Genomic DNA, 15,751 nt, shown 5'->3' on the forward strand with positions numbered 1-15,751 from the left:
TCATCTGAAAGACAGCACCTCCAACAGTGTAGCACTCCCTCCGTACTGCAATGAAGTGTTAGCCGAGAATATGTGCTCAAGTCCCTGGAGTGGTCCTTGAATCCACAACCTTCTGACCTGGAGGTGAGTGCTGTCACTGAAAACTTCTTGTAATTACACTGCTCTGCCAGTGGTGGTGCTGCAGCACTACCAGCAGAAGGGTGTAATTAAAAGTTAGTATGGACAGTTTTGATTATAAATGTGGACATGGGAATTTATAATGAAGAAAGTTGGCAAGAAGTGTGTGCAAACATAAGATTATTAATAAATATAAATAATTTTAAGTTATGTTTTTTGATTTTATCAGTTGTAATTTACTTTGTACTGTCATAAAAGTGGAGATCTGTTTAGTATCTGTCATCTCTCCAGATTTTGTTCACTATCTTGAAACTCCTCCTATTCCAGAGTCAAATTTGAAATTGTGGCCAGATACATCCATTGTGAATATATATTAATTTAAATTTCTGTTACTCTGTTTGGAATTCTAAATATTAGAACTAGATGATTCTTTCAGTGCTAATAATACGAACATCCTATTTCAGTGCCTTTACAAGCTTAGTTTTTAGAATGTATTCACAGCACATTTTCGAGGTAGAAATTTGGAATATTATTAAAATAGTGTTTTCAGAGTATTGTATGAGGTGGTTTGGGGAACTAAGCACTACAGGAAATGGGCTGCACCCAAAAGTCAGTGGTCTGTACCTGTACATAAATAATTGTAAATATTGAATGTTACATAATGGTTGTTCCTGTCCCTTGTGACCGTTGAAGCTTTTAATTATTAACATGAATAACTCCCAGAACACAAGCAAAGCCGAGGGATGACGTTCTGTAAACAGTGAACTTTATTTTTTAAAAGTTCATGTACATGTATGTATAATCAGTTCGTATACAGATTTTTTGGTATCGACCTTTTGATCATTTCACATAACACACAGTTAAATATATTAACCCAGCTAAAATGACTAAGACAATTTTCACAGGTCAATATTGTAAAGATAGATTAACGTATAGAATTATATAATGGGCCAGAACTTGCGCAGAGTAGCGTGACAATGATCGCTGCAGCTCCGGTGAATTAAATTAACCAACGTACTTACTGCGGGCTCTGCGATGTCAACTTGCTTGATTGCACACAATTTTTTTAAAGTTCAAAATCAACTCAGCCTCTGAGCAGGATAAGTCGATGCACATGGAACAGTCTGTGAGAATAGAAGACACGCCTACAAAATCTGGAAGAGAAGTCACGTCCACAAGTAGGCAAGCAGACTTCATTTGTTTTATAAAAAGCCAAAGAAATAATTAAATTAAAGAGACAGCAGGGAAAAGTAAAGAAAATATTTAACTTTTTTAATTTAAATTTTTTTTTAATGACCAAAAACTTAAAATAAAGAGTAATGAGTCTCCACATTTTTAAAATTCAATATTTAGTTGTTTGGCAGTCATTAAGAGTTATCGCGCTTTTAAAACTTAGTTTAGACCTGGTATTTCTAAGCGTACCTTTTGGTGGCGTAATTAGTTATTTTCCAGCTGGGCGAATGAGCACGTTTGCGATTTTTCAAAGATTTCAATGATTGTAGAGTGTGATGACCCTTTTAATTCGCAGCTGTCAAATTGCTGACAAACCAGGAGGAGCAAGTTCACGACTTCCACGTTTTAGTGCACACGTGCAAACGCGGGAACTTTCTCCTTCAATTCGCCATAAAAAATGGAGGGCTCTATTGAGCTCTTCCGTTTATTTCAGAAGCAATTTCTGCCCCAATAGTGAGCAAGAGTTGTTGGGTTAAAACACACTAGAAAGACACATCAGAGAGGCTTTCACTCAGCAGTGTGAAAGAATTAATTGCCAGTGTAAATAAGAGAATAAAGATTGGAAGAGATAAGACATCACAGGCATACACAACACATTAACAACTAATTGCAGCTGTATCAATATGCAGAGGTAGTGATGATGACATATGGTACACACAGTTGTCCCACATAATTTAACCTAAAAAATACAACATTCTGAAGCTCAAGGGAGGATTCTTCAATCTGCTCTTCCTGAGTCTAGCATAAGCAGTAAAAATGACATGCTTGCAATCTGGTGAGGTATGTGAGTATAATTAGTACCTATATCTCAAGTACACTGCATGTAAGAAGTTATGTTTAATTATCTCATTGACTTGATTTAATAAAAAGTAACAACCAGACATTTTTCAGTGTTTTAATAGAATTTCACAGCTCAGAAACAGGCCATTCGGCCTATCAGGTCTATGCCGATGTTTATACTTCACGTGAGCCTCCTCCCGCCTTACATCTTCACACCCTATCAACATATCCTTCCCTGCTCCCTCATCTACTTACCCAGCTTCCCCTTCAATGCACCTATGCTATTTGCCTCAACCACTCCCATGTGGTAGCGAGTTCCACATTCTCGCCGCTCTGAGTAAAGAGAATGAGTCCTACTCCTCAAATTTGTATTAGAGGTAAAGGATGTATGTCAATATCCTATAATACTTCCACATAAGGGCAATAGGGATATATGACAATATCCTAAATGAACCCAACAATTATGATTACACAACACCTGTTAACATTAGGAAGATGATGTGTACAAGATGATGTGTACATGATATGTAGAATTTCTAAGAATAATTGAAATGCTTTTTTGGGGGGATGGGATAAGGGAAGAGAAGAGGTTTAGACAAAGCCCATATATTACAAGTGTGATTGCAGAGCATAACTAACAAATCCCACAAACAAATTGGTGATCCATGGGATTGGCAACATGACTAAGGGCAGTGGTTAAAAGCATAAATGTGAGAGAATGTAAATTTGTAATAGATTCCAGAAGGCATGGACTAGTAAAATCCTGGAAGGAGTGATTCTATAGTCTCCATACATTTTCAAAGGATTTTGACTTTTCCCTTGTAATATTTTTGTTCTTTTATGAACCCTGAACATCACGTTCTCCTTATTTTAATTTATTGGCCATTTTCCTTCATGTAACAGTAAAAATCAAATCTGGTGTACAGAAGGATGTGCAGACTTACAGGAATGAGCTTATTCACAGAGGTATTTTGGTAAACTTCCTGTTTTTAAAATAGCAGGCTTGCATAGTCTGGGGTTGCTTTATTTACACATTTAGTACACATTTAGTAGGAAATGAGAATATTTTCATTCATGTAAACATAAACCCAGCCTAGAGTATACCATAATGTTAAACTATTCCTTCATGCTACTAAGAATGCACATTTTACATTTGGTTAACATGTTGCAAATCAGCTATTAAAATATATCTTAAATCACAACATTCTTGCCTGTACTTTGTTACTAAGCCAGATATCCTTCCTTATTTCTGTTAGTATTCATAATTTGGATTCACGCCCAACTAAATAGCACCAGAAAATGGGAATGGCCAGGCATTCTGCTCCTGACAGCTGTTTAATGACTCTGCTGGAGCATGTATGTAGATTAGGTAAAACCAGACCAGGTTTGGCTTGAATAGACTGCCAGGGCTCAGATGTCCGGACTTAAAAAAAAGTGCTGCTTGGGTGAAATACTGATGGACTGTCAGCGTGTGGAATGGTACTCCAGTATGATCCATCATCGTGAGGAGGAGGGATAAGAGGAGAAAATTAAATGGTCTTGCAGCCAGAAATGGAAATTAACCAAAATCAGACAAGTGATTTGTGTTGGGAGTCAACCCATACTTCCTCCCTAATAATTTCCTACATTACAAGAGTGACTACACTTCAAGTACATCATTGGCTGTAAAGCACTTTGGCATGTCCTGAGGTCGTGAATGGTGCTATATAAATGCGTCTTCCTTTCTTTCTAATAGAAAATCACACTCACAGTCGTTAGCCAGGGGTGCTTCAACTATTGTGGCATTTCAAATCTTCATTAACACCCTTCCACTTTTAGTCTTGCTAAGACAGTTCCCTTGTCAATGTTATATTCACTCACAGTTTAAACGAAACTGTTCAGAAATAACATAAAAACAAAGACAGGATCAAATTCTTTGCAATTTTTCAATAGTTCTGATTGTATGGTTTATCCTTTGTTTTCTCATGCATTCAATTAAAAAAATGAGCTGAAAGAAATATTAACATGAATAATTATGTATTGCTGTCTTCATAAAGCATCAAAGTGAAATTGCTGCAACAGTGTTTTTGCATTAGTGTAATGCAGGGAGACAATCATTTAATGGTGGAAGCAGTACATGGGCACTTTCAATTTATTTGGCTGCTATTTTAAAATGAAATCTCATGGCATAAGATCAAATATGGGCAAGGAAACCTGCTGATTACCACCTACCGTCTTCCCTCAGCTGATGAATCAGTCCTCCTCAATGTTGAGCACCACTTGGAGGAAGCACTGAAGGTAGCAAGGGCACAGAATGTACTCTGGGTGGGGGACTTCAATGTCCATCGCCAAGAGTGGCTCGGCAGCACCACTACTGACTGAGCTGGTCGAGTCCTGAAGGACATAGCTGCCAGACTGGGCCTGTGGCAGGTGGTGAGCGAACCAGCACGAGGGAAAAACCTACTTGACCTCGTCCTCACCAATCTACCTGTCGCAAATGCATCTGTCCATGACAGTATTGGTAGGAGTGACCACCGCACAGTCCTCGTGGAGACGAAGTCCCGTCTTCGCACTGAGGACACCATCCAACGTGTTGTGTAGCACTATCACCGTGCTCAATGGGATAGATTCAGAACAGGTCTAGCAGCTCAAAACTGGGCATCCATGAGGTGCTGTGAGCCATCAGCAGCAGCAGAATTGTATTCCAGCACAATCTGTAACCTCATAGCCCAGCATATTCCACACTCTACCATTACCAACAAGTCAGGGGATCAACCCTGGTTCAATGAGGAGTGTAGAAGAGCATGCCAGGAGCAGCACCAGGCGTACCTAAAAATGAGGTGACAACCTGGTGAAGCTACAACTCAGGACTACATGCATGCTAAACAGCGGAAGCAACATGCTATAGACAGAGCTAAGCGATTTCACAACCAACGGATCAGATCAAAGCTCTGCAGTCCTGCCACATCCAGTCGTGATGGTGGTGGACAATTAAACAACTAACGGGAGGAGGAGGCTCTGTAAACATTCCCATCCTCATTGATGGCAGAGTCCAGCACGTGAGTGAAAAAGGCAAGGCTGAAGCGTTTGCAACTACTTTCAGTCAGAAGTGCCGAGTGGATGATCCATCTTGGCCTCCTCCCGATATCCCCACCATCACAGAAGCCAGTCTTCAGCCAATTCGATTCACTCCGCGTGATATCAAGAAACAGCTGAGTGCATTAGATGCAGCAAAGGCTATGGGCCCCGACAACATCCCGACTGTAGTGCTGAAGACTTGTGCTCCAGAACTAGCCGCACCTCTAGCCAAACTGTTCCAGTACAGCTACAACACTGGCATCTACCCGACAATGAGGAAAATTGCCCAGGTATGTCCTGTCCACAAGAAGCAGGACAAATCCAATCCAGCCAATTACCACTCCATCAGTCTGCTCTCAATCATCAGCAAAGTGATGGATGGTGGCATCAACAGTGCTATTAAGCAGCACTTACTCACCAATAACCTGTTTACTGATGCTCAGTTTGGGTTCCGCCAGGACCATTCGGCTCCAGACCTCATTACAGCCTTGGTCCAAATATGGACAAAAGAGCTGAATTCCAGAGGTGAGGTGAGAGTGACTGCCCTTGACATCAAGGCAGCATTTGACCAAGTGTGGCACCAAGGAGCCCTAGTAAAATTGAAGTCAATGGGAATCAGGGGGAAAACTCTCCAGTGGCTGGAGTCATACCTAGCACAAAGGAAGATGGTAGTGGTTGTTGGAGGCCAATCATCTCAGCCCCAAGATATTGCTGCAGGAGTTCCTCAGGGCAGTGTCCTGGGCCAAACCATCTTCAGCTGCTTCATCAATGACCTTCCCTCCATCATAAGTTCAGAAATGGGGGTGTTCGCTGATGATTGCACAGTGTTCAGTTCCATTCGCAACCCCTCAAATAATGTAGCAGTCCATGCTCACATGCAGCAAGACCTGGACAACATCCAGGCTTGGGCTGATAAGTGGCAAGTAACGTTCGCGCCAGACAAGTGCCAGGCAATGACCATCTCCAACAAGAGAGAGTCTAACCACCTCCCCTTGACATTCAACGGCATTACCATCGCCGAATCTCCCACCATCAACATCCTGGGGGTCACCATTGACCAGAAACTTAACTGGACCAGCCATATAAATACTGTGGCTACAAGAGCAGATCAGAGGCTGGGTATTCTGCGGCGAGTGACTCACCTCCTGTCTCCCCAAAGCCTTTCCACCATCTACAAGGCACAAGTCAGGAGTGTGATGGAATACTCTCCACTTGCCTGGATGAGTGCAGCTCCAACAACACTCAAGAAGCTCGACACCATCCATGACAAAGCAGCCAGCTTGATTGGCACCCCATCGACCACCCTAAACATTCACTCCCTTCACCACTGGCACACTATGGCTGCAGTGTGTACCATCCACAGGATGCACTGCAGCAACTCGCCAACTTCTCTGACAGCACCTCCCAAACCCACGACCTCTACCACCTAGAAGGACAAGAGCAGCAGGTACATGGGAACAACACCTCCAAGTTCCCCTCCAAGTCACACACCATCCCGACTTGGAAATATATCGCCATTCCTTCATCGTCGCTAGGTCAAAATCCTGGAACTTCCTTCCCAACAGCACTGTGGGAGAACCTTCACCACACGGACAGCAGGGGTTCAAGAAGGTGGCTCACCACCACCTTCTCAAGGGCAATTCGGGATGGGCAATAAATGCCGGCCTCGCCAGCGACGCCCACATCCCATGAACGAATAAAAAATAAATTTTAAATAGCGAAGATTAAACTGGATCTAACATAAAAAGTGTTTTTTTTTGCAAAAAAAATTAATTTAAAACTACTTTTATAGATTAAAAGTCTCATTCCCTGAAGAAAAAAAATGTGATTGGCTCTGATTTTCCATTTACACTGCTCACGAGTTTTTGTCCATACATCCTCCTGCTGCCGGAGAATGTATGACCTTGTTGTAGACTCTTCAGTGTTAACGTACAAGGTCATTTGATGCTTTGCTGATGGGAAGTGCTTCCCATAAAGTGACTTAACCCATCTGTTTCCCTTCAACCATAACTGAGAGTCTAAGATTCATGCAGTACCCTATTCTGAGACTAATAAAAGTTACATATTTGACTAGATCCATTTTATGAACTAAAACTAGAATATTGCACTCCAGAAAAGTGTAGACTTTGAGAAGATCTGATTGAGAAAAATATTGAAATAATGAAAAGATTAGACTTGGTCCACATGTATGATATCAAACATAACGGGGGGAATTTTATCCCCACCGCACCATGATGAGCGGGAAACCCAACCCCAACCTGCCACAAACGGGCCTACTTCCAGTTTAACCCAGGCAAGTTGTGGGGGCAGTCGAGTAACATGCTCTCAAGAGGCGGGTCAGTCATTATAATATGTTAATGAGGCTGCGTTACTCAGATTTTAGCAGCCATTTAAATTTAACGGCTGCGGGCCGGAAAACCCAGCAGCTGAAGGGAGGCGAGAACTGCCTGACCCAGTAGGTAAGTGCTTTTCCAGCACAGCTTGTGGGTCAGAAGAAGCAGGATTCCTTCCCCCTGCCACCCCCCCCCCCCCAAGCAAAACTGCCACGATCTGCCAACCTCCCCACCTCAGCTATCTCTCCTCCCCATGATCCAATCTCTCCACGCGATCTGATCTCCCTGCGATCTCTTCCCCCATCCCTCGCAATCCGATCTCTCTCCACCCCCCCGATCCCTCCCCACTCCGTCCCTCCATCCCTCTGCCTGCCCGCCCCCCCCACCCCACCACCCAGTCCCCGGCTGCTGCCTTCTACAGCAGGCTTTCATGCCCAGCAGCCACTGGCTGGAGTAAAAAAATTCTAATGAGGTCCTGCCATTAAATTCAGCAGGACATCCGCTTTCCCATATTTCTGGGTTTCCTGGCCACTGACAGGCGCCCACACTCCCTCCCTGCCTCCCCGTAAACACTGGGGCCAATGATTCAAACAGACATGGGTTCTCAAGCATACAAGTATATATTTGCAAAGCAACAGCTGCCTACAAAAAGTACCGTGATGAATTAACAAAAGGTGTAGATTATGTTTTAATGTATCCCTGTGTAGAAGTCTTGGTTCTAAAATGTTGTTCAGGATGGGGGTAATATATTAGCACAGATAGAGGATTGGTTAATGGACAGAAAACAGAGAGTAGGGATAAATGGGTCATTTTCAGGTTGGCAGGTTGTAACTAGTAGAATGCCACAAGGATCAGTGCTTGGGCCTCAGCTATTTACATTCTATATTAATGACTTAGATGAAGGGACCAAGTTTGCTGACAATGCAAAGCTAGGTGGGAAAGTAAGCTGTGAGGAGGACACAAAGAGTCTGCAAAGGGATATAGACAGGTTAAGTGGGCGAAAAGGTGGCAGATGGAGTATAATGTGGGGAAATGTGAGGTTATTCACTTTCTAGGAAGAATAGAAAAACAGAATATTTTTTAAATGGTGAGAAACTATTAAATGTTGGTGTTCAGAGAGATTTGGGTGTCTTCATAGAAGGAACACAGAAAGTTAGCATGCAGGTACAGCAAGCAATTAGGAAGACAAATGTCATGTTGGCCTTTATTGCAAGGGGGTTGGAGTACAAGAGTAAGGAAGTCTTGCTACAATTGTACAGGGCTTTGGTGAGACCACACCTGGAGTACTGTGCACAGTTTTGGTTTCCTTATCTAAGTAAGGATGTACTTGCCTTGGAGGCGGTGCAACGAAGGTTCACTAGATTGATTCCTGGGATGAGAGGGTTGTCCTATGATGAGAGATTGAGTAGATTGGGCCTATATTCTCTGGAGTTTAGAAGAATGAGAGGTGATCTCATTGAAACATATAAAATTCTGAGAGAGCTTGACAGGGTAGATGCTGAGAGGGTGTTTCCCCTGGCTGGAGAGTCTAGAACTAGGGGGCATCATCTCATGATAAGGGGTCAGCCATTTAAGACTGAGATGAGGAGGAATTTATTCCCACAGAGGGTGGTGAATCTTTGGAATTCCCAACCCCAGAGGACTGTGGAGCTCAGTCATTGAGTATAGTCATGGCTGAGAAAGATAGATTTTTGGACTCTTGGGGAATCAAGGGATAGAGCAGGAAAGTGGAGTTGAGGTCGAAGATCAGCCATGATCTTACTGAGTAGCAGAGCAGGCTTGAGTGGCCGTAAGGCCTACTCCTGCTCCTATTTCTCATGTTCTTATGATGAAATTTTGAAGCTGAAAGTGACAAGTCTAATTCATTTTTCTGTTAAAAGAAGCAATGCTCTATTATAAAATTGAGCTCTTATGATACTAAACCTTCATTTGTGTAAGTTATCGTTGAATTGATTCTTTTCATCGTTTAGTAGTCTAATTTGGAAAGAAATTTATTTCAATTTGAAGTGCACAACATGCTTTCTTAGGTATTTGGTGGAAATCTGAGAGAACGGAGACAAAGGCAGAAAGAAACAATATCTATCTATTGATCTATCTCATTAAAAATCTTGGTAGGATACACTCCATTGAAACTTGTTATAGCCAAAAAAAGGTTATTGCCTTTCAACCTGCAGCTGAAACAACAAATCAGATGTTGTAAACCAAAGGAACATATAACCTTGCTCAATTCTAGATAGGAATACTGAACAGGACAGGCAGCATCTGTGGAGAAAGAAACAGAGTTAACCTTTCAGGTCGATGACCTTTCGTTAGTTCTGATGAAAGGTCATCGACCTGAAATGTTTACTCTGTTTCTTTCTCCACAGATGCTGCCTCACTTGCTGAGTATTTCCAGCACTTTCTGTTTTTATTTCAGGTTTCTAGCATCTGCAGTATTTTGCTTTCAATTCTGGATAGGATAATTTCACCAGTTCGCCATATTCTGAATATCTGGAAAAGTAAAACATGTAGGGCTTTTTCATTAGAAGATTGAAAGGGGTTGTAATAGAGATTTTTTTAATTATGAAAGGTTTTGAGAGGGTAAATAGTGAAAGATTATTCCCACATTGGCAAGACAGTAACAGGGGAGTATAAATTTAGGATTATCACCAGAGAACAAAGGAGGATGTTGGAGAAAAATTTTCACACTGAGGGTAATTAGAATATGGAAAACTTTGTGACAGGTGATCATTGAAGCATGGTGTCTTACGTTCAGGCGTATGCCGATACTGTCCAATATATAATTGTACAATATTGTAACCTAGAGGCATAAGAATCAGGCACCGTTGTTATATAAATTGCCTATTGCCTCTTTTGCATGTGCCCTTATGTGCACTTCTCCAATTTGTTCGCAGGCAGATTGAGAAACTTAGTAAGACAAGGCCAGATATGAATCATTAAGCTGCTTTATTTCCCAGACAGCAAGTGAACATACAGAGGAACTATCAAAATAAATTCCACTTACTTAACTTAATCTTACTTCTCTGTGAAGCACCAAATGTCCAGGGCTCTTTTATGTTGCTGACTGTTTTGCACGTGGAAATTTATGAAATCATTGGCCCAGGCAAATAAGGCATCTGTCAATTTGTGGTGCACATTTGCATCTTACAAGTGTGAGATTTGACAGATATTTCCTGCTGTTGCTTGAAATGACTGAATGGCATAAAAATTCAAAGCAGGAGACACCTTGCCTGCCACTAACAGAGTAATCCCTGTCCTGGAAATGAATTATAGAGCTACCTGCACAGCTCTGTCATTGGCCTACTTGAAGATTTGCAATCTCCACATGCTGAGCTCCTCAAACATATCCAGGTTTGATTGCCTTGGCCGATATACAAGGTTGATGTATAAGGATGGATTCTTTTTGAGTACCTAAAGTGTAAACACACCTTCTTGCTACTGCAAAATCTGCAAATAGAGTGGGATGGCCAGTGGGTTACCCATAGCTCCTAATTAGGCTGTGCACAATTACAGTTCTCTTTGCAACCACCCTTAGGTGGGAAACGGGGTCCTGTTTTAAGAAGATCTGAATAGTTTCATTACTGAAATCAATATAATTAAGCAAATAAGAAGTCAAATACAGCTACTTGCCACAACTAGCACGCAGACAATCCTTAAGCAAGAGGCTGAATGGGCCTACCATAAAACTCCCAGGGTATATAGGCATTGAGCATCTACAGTAGAGTTGCCAACTCTGGTTGGAGGCACTCCTGGAAGTTTACCCACATCACATTCTGACCACATGATGCCTGATCATGTGATATCTGACCACGTGACATCTACAACTGTTATCGCACTTACCTTATAAAGGTTGGATCCCCTGTAGTTGAGTATTTTTGCTCATGGTTTCGCGTCAGCAGCTGTTGTGTGACAAGCTCCAAGAACCGGGAGACCACCAGTGGGCAAGCAAAGAGGGAAAACCGAGGGCGGTGAAGAGGGGAAACCGAGGAACCCCCCACCCTCATTTCAGAGACCCTCCCCCCATTTAAGAGGCCCCCACCGATTGCCGAGACTCCCCGAATGCCAACACCCCCGATTCCCGACTCTCCAGCCCCTCCCTCCGACTGCACTCCACGCGGTCGCGGATCTGCGAGTGACATCACTGATTCGGAGATTTCTCCAACAGCAGCTGGTGACATTATAAAACGGGAGGGGGCGCACTGCGGCAGGAAATTTCAATCGCTGATCTCCCAGGCTGCTGGAGGCAGCGTTCGGGGAGAAACCCCCGATTCTGGGAAACTCCCGGTCATTCCGAGAGGGCTGGGATCCCTAACCTACAGTAATGTCAACAGATTATGAAGCCACCTGACCATTTAAAAAGCTTTCAGAGTTTTAACGAGCCTAGCACACACCTGGTGCAGAGGCCCTTAGTGCTGTAGGCATTTGTCCAGGGAATTATTGTGTGTTGTGCGCAGTGATGCACAGCAGGCCCTGGGCCTTAGAACCTGATGATATAGCTTGCCTGCGGTAAGGGGCAGATGGGGCCTCGGTTTAACGTCTCATCTGAAAGATGGCACCTCTGACAGTGCAGCACTCCCTCAGTACTACACTGGAGTGTCAGCCTAGATTTTGTGCTCGTCTCTTGAACTCACAACCTTCTGACTCAGAAGCATGAGTGCTACCATCAATCAAAGGTTGAAAATCCTCAACCAGCAACATTTCACATTCAATATGGTGTGACTGACTGGTCAATATTTGTCAAACAAGTAGAAATTGAAAGACCAAAACTATTAATTTCAACATTTTATTTATCATTATTAGTTCAGTAGCTTTCAGTTGCAAATTACTGTAATGTAAATCCTACTCTGAACAGATTACATGATGTATTATGTCTACAGCTCACATTATGCATTCATCTTCTGCACCATGTCTTACCTTGGGACGTTAGTTAGAAATAAAAAAAGACAATAAATTATACCAAGTAAATTTAGAATGGCAGTGAATGAGTTATGAGAGTTAAATCAAGAGGTTCAGTTAACAGTAACGGCTGTGATACAGACTGGCATAAGTTAAATGTTATGCTCACTAACTAGCTACTGACAATTTAAAATTAGGAACTGAACCAAAACTAGCTAAAAATCCCCATTATGCCAACCATAAAGTAGAAAGTAGCTCTATGGGTAGGTAATTGATAGCAACTATTTACTTGTGTTATTGGTTTAAAAAAATCTTGCTTTGTATTCAACAAAGACTAATCATATGTGTTAGGGATATGATATGTATGTCAAAAGAGTTCTCTTGAAATTCCATGGCATCAGTGACAAGCGGAATGGGTTTCTTTAAAGACTACATCCAGGCATTTTAAAAATAATTTTTGGCCTCTGAGTGAAACTGCCAAGATATGCCATATTATGTGCTATGAACTCATACCCTCCAGCAGTGGGGTTCAGTGCCTAAACTCTTTACTTAGGACCATTATGGCCTACAGAAAGAGAGTCCTTTCATTGCTTCAGTTTGGGTTGGATCTAAATCCAGGTTCCAAAAGTGAAAGGACAATGTGCCACTTATTATTCCATTTAATAATCACACTCTCATTTTGCTTAGGCAAACTGTGGTAACGGAGTTAAAATTTCTACCAGTTTTTACAAATAAAAATGAATAAATTTGTAGGAGCTCAGAGTTCTGGGTGGGCTGAACAGTACATTGAAGCAGCCAAGTAAAGGTTTTAAACTTCAATCCTGGCACATACATTTTAATTTAACTCTTTCACTATAGCATAAGTTTCTTTCCTACATTCAGTCATTTAGACCATTTCGGAGTCAGGGTTGAACATGGGTCAATTCACATTAAATCTGTGGGCTCCACTTTGGTGGCAGTCAGCTAAAAGTTTTGAGCAATATTAGCATCACAGCAGAAATGGTGTATCCATTGGTACTGTTCAGCTTAGTCAATATTTCACGTATTTCATGATTTCTGTCTGTTTGGATGATGTGCCAGTCAACTGTTTTCTTTGTTAGCATTTACAATGAGGGATAAAAATCTACATTGAATAGTACAAATGATCCCACAAGATTTCCCTGCTAGTAATGTCATATCAATCTAAATAGTCAAGATGGGAATGATACTGCTTTCAAAAGGCAGTCTGAACCAGACAATAGCAAGTCAAGATAGTGTTTAATTACCTGATATAGTATCTCATTCATTACCATATAGAATACAGTATACACAATGTAATGCCAAATCAGTTTAGTTGCATAAATCAACATGGCAATGTGGTAGAAGTTAATTTTTTAACAAAATAAAATACATTTCTCAGGACTATAAAAGATACCAAGTTGAAACATTTAAGTTTCACAATAACAAATGTCATGTTGGGAATCCATATATTACACTCTGAAATTTTAGTCTTTTACGTGGAAGAAAACTTACTCATCATCACATTCAGATCTGATGATGATGCATTTAAAACGTTTCTGCGGTGGATTATCATGGATATGAACGTGAATGTCACCATGTAATTTATGAAGCTCAAAGATAGACTGGATCGTACTAGACATAATATCTGATGTATTACGTGAACTGACACCAACAGATCCTTTATTGATCTGTGATATACGTGGAAAATTTTCCACTTGCAGCTTATCAGGTGAATTGCTGCTCTGTGGTTCTTCCTTGATTTTTTTACATATGTTGCTGGAACTTGGAACATCTTGTAAGTTGATTGCATAAGAATTTCCAGTCACATTTGCAGCATTATCATAACAATGCAGATTAGGCTTAACCGTAGCATTTGGGCTGAAATTCTGTACAGATCGAGGCGAGATGTGCTCTCTTCCATCAGACAATTCAGAGCAGTTGTTAATATTCTGAAGATTTTTATTACCTGATATTTGAGGAATTTCCATTGGAGGAACACGAGTCTCCACGAGTTTCTGAATTGACGCTTCATTTGGGCTATGGTTAGTGAAATGATTATCATTGGGTAGGGTGTCCATTTGTTTCACGAGTTTTGCCATTGCTCGCAGGGTGTTTTTACCAATTCTCATGTTTCGATACCATAATGAATAAGACGGATTATACATGTAGTTTGGGGCAATATAGAAAGGAGAGTCTGGATTTTGCATATCAGGAGGGCGCTGGTCAGCGTACATTTTGTAGGCCTTTATAGGATCTCGTTCTGGGTTAGAATTTGTATACATGCGTAACCTAAATGCACATACATCATGAAAATTCTCCCCAGTTTCGGATCTGGTTTGCCTTTCCCAATACTCGAGGTATTCCAACCCTGACGAATCTATACATAATTTCACGTCTCCCCATTTTAAATCATATTGTTCCTTGGGACTTAAAGCAAAGTATATGCTGATATTGAAGAAAAGCATGTGAATTAATGCAGCTGGGTCATGTAGTCCAATGGCTCCACATTCATACAACTTATTTAATTCCTCCTCTGTTGGTGCTTCTGTACGATTCGGACGATTTCCTTTGCCTTCTTCCTTAAGCTGTTTTTGCTTTGCCTTTAGAGCATCTTTTGTTTTTTTGAACTGGTTTCCAGTTCCTTGAAAGATAGAATGGCCATACTTGTGACGTCGCAACCATCGGTCAATACTACCCAAAATTCCTCGTAATGAACTAGGTTCAAATTCATCTCCATTTTTTTTACGCACGGAGACAATAAAATCTGCCAAGATGGAATCAAGTGTGTCAAGCTTTATTTCATATATTTGCCTGGTCTCTCCAATGGAACTGAGGTATGAATTCAGTAGCCTCACATCCACAAGTGTCTTCCTCAATGTATTTTGATTTTCAGGCTCTGCAAGAGTTTTGTCTCTGTCTTCTTCAGACCCTGTCACATATGTACTTGTACAAGGTTGTTCAGGAGTCATTGTTCCCTCCCCCCCAACTCCCAACCCCCCTTCAGGATAACTTTGCTTCTGTGTAATACTTTTGGCAGTGTATGAGGAGAAGTTGAAAATCACCTGGCACTGGCAGCAAGCAGCTGGCAAGTTAAATCCTCGAACCAGACGACATTTTACAGCACTGCCCCCCACCCTCCCGCCCCCGACGTCAATGAATGAAGGTTACCCGTCAGGTGACCGCTTTCAAAACGCACCGGCCAATCGGCGCCCTCGCTCGCGCGACCTCTTTGAAACGGGCGAATGAGCGGACGTCACCGGTCGCACGGCGGCGCTGACGTCAGGGGATGCAAATTATCTAATCACGTGAGAGTGAGAGGACGGAGTGATGGCGGC

The sequence above is a fragment of the Heptranchias perlo genome, chromosome 14 (assembly GCF_035084215.1).
Source record: "Heptranchias perlo isolate sHepPer1 chromosome 14, sHepPer1.hap1, whole genome shotgun sequence".
NCBI lineage: Eukaryota > Metazoa > Chordata > Chondrichthyes > Hexanchiformes > Hexanchidae > Heptranchias > Heptranchias perlo.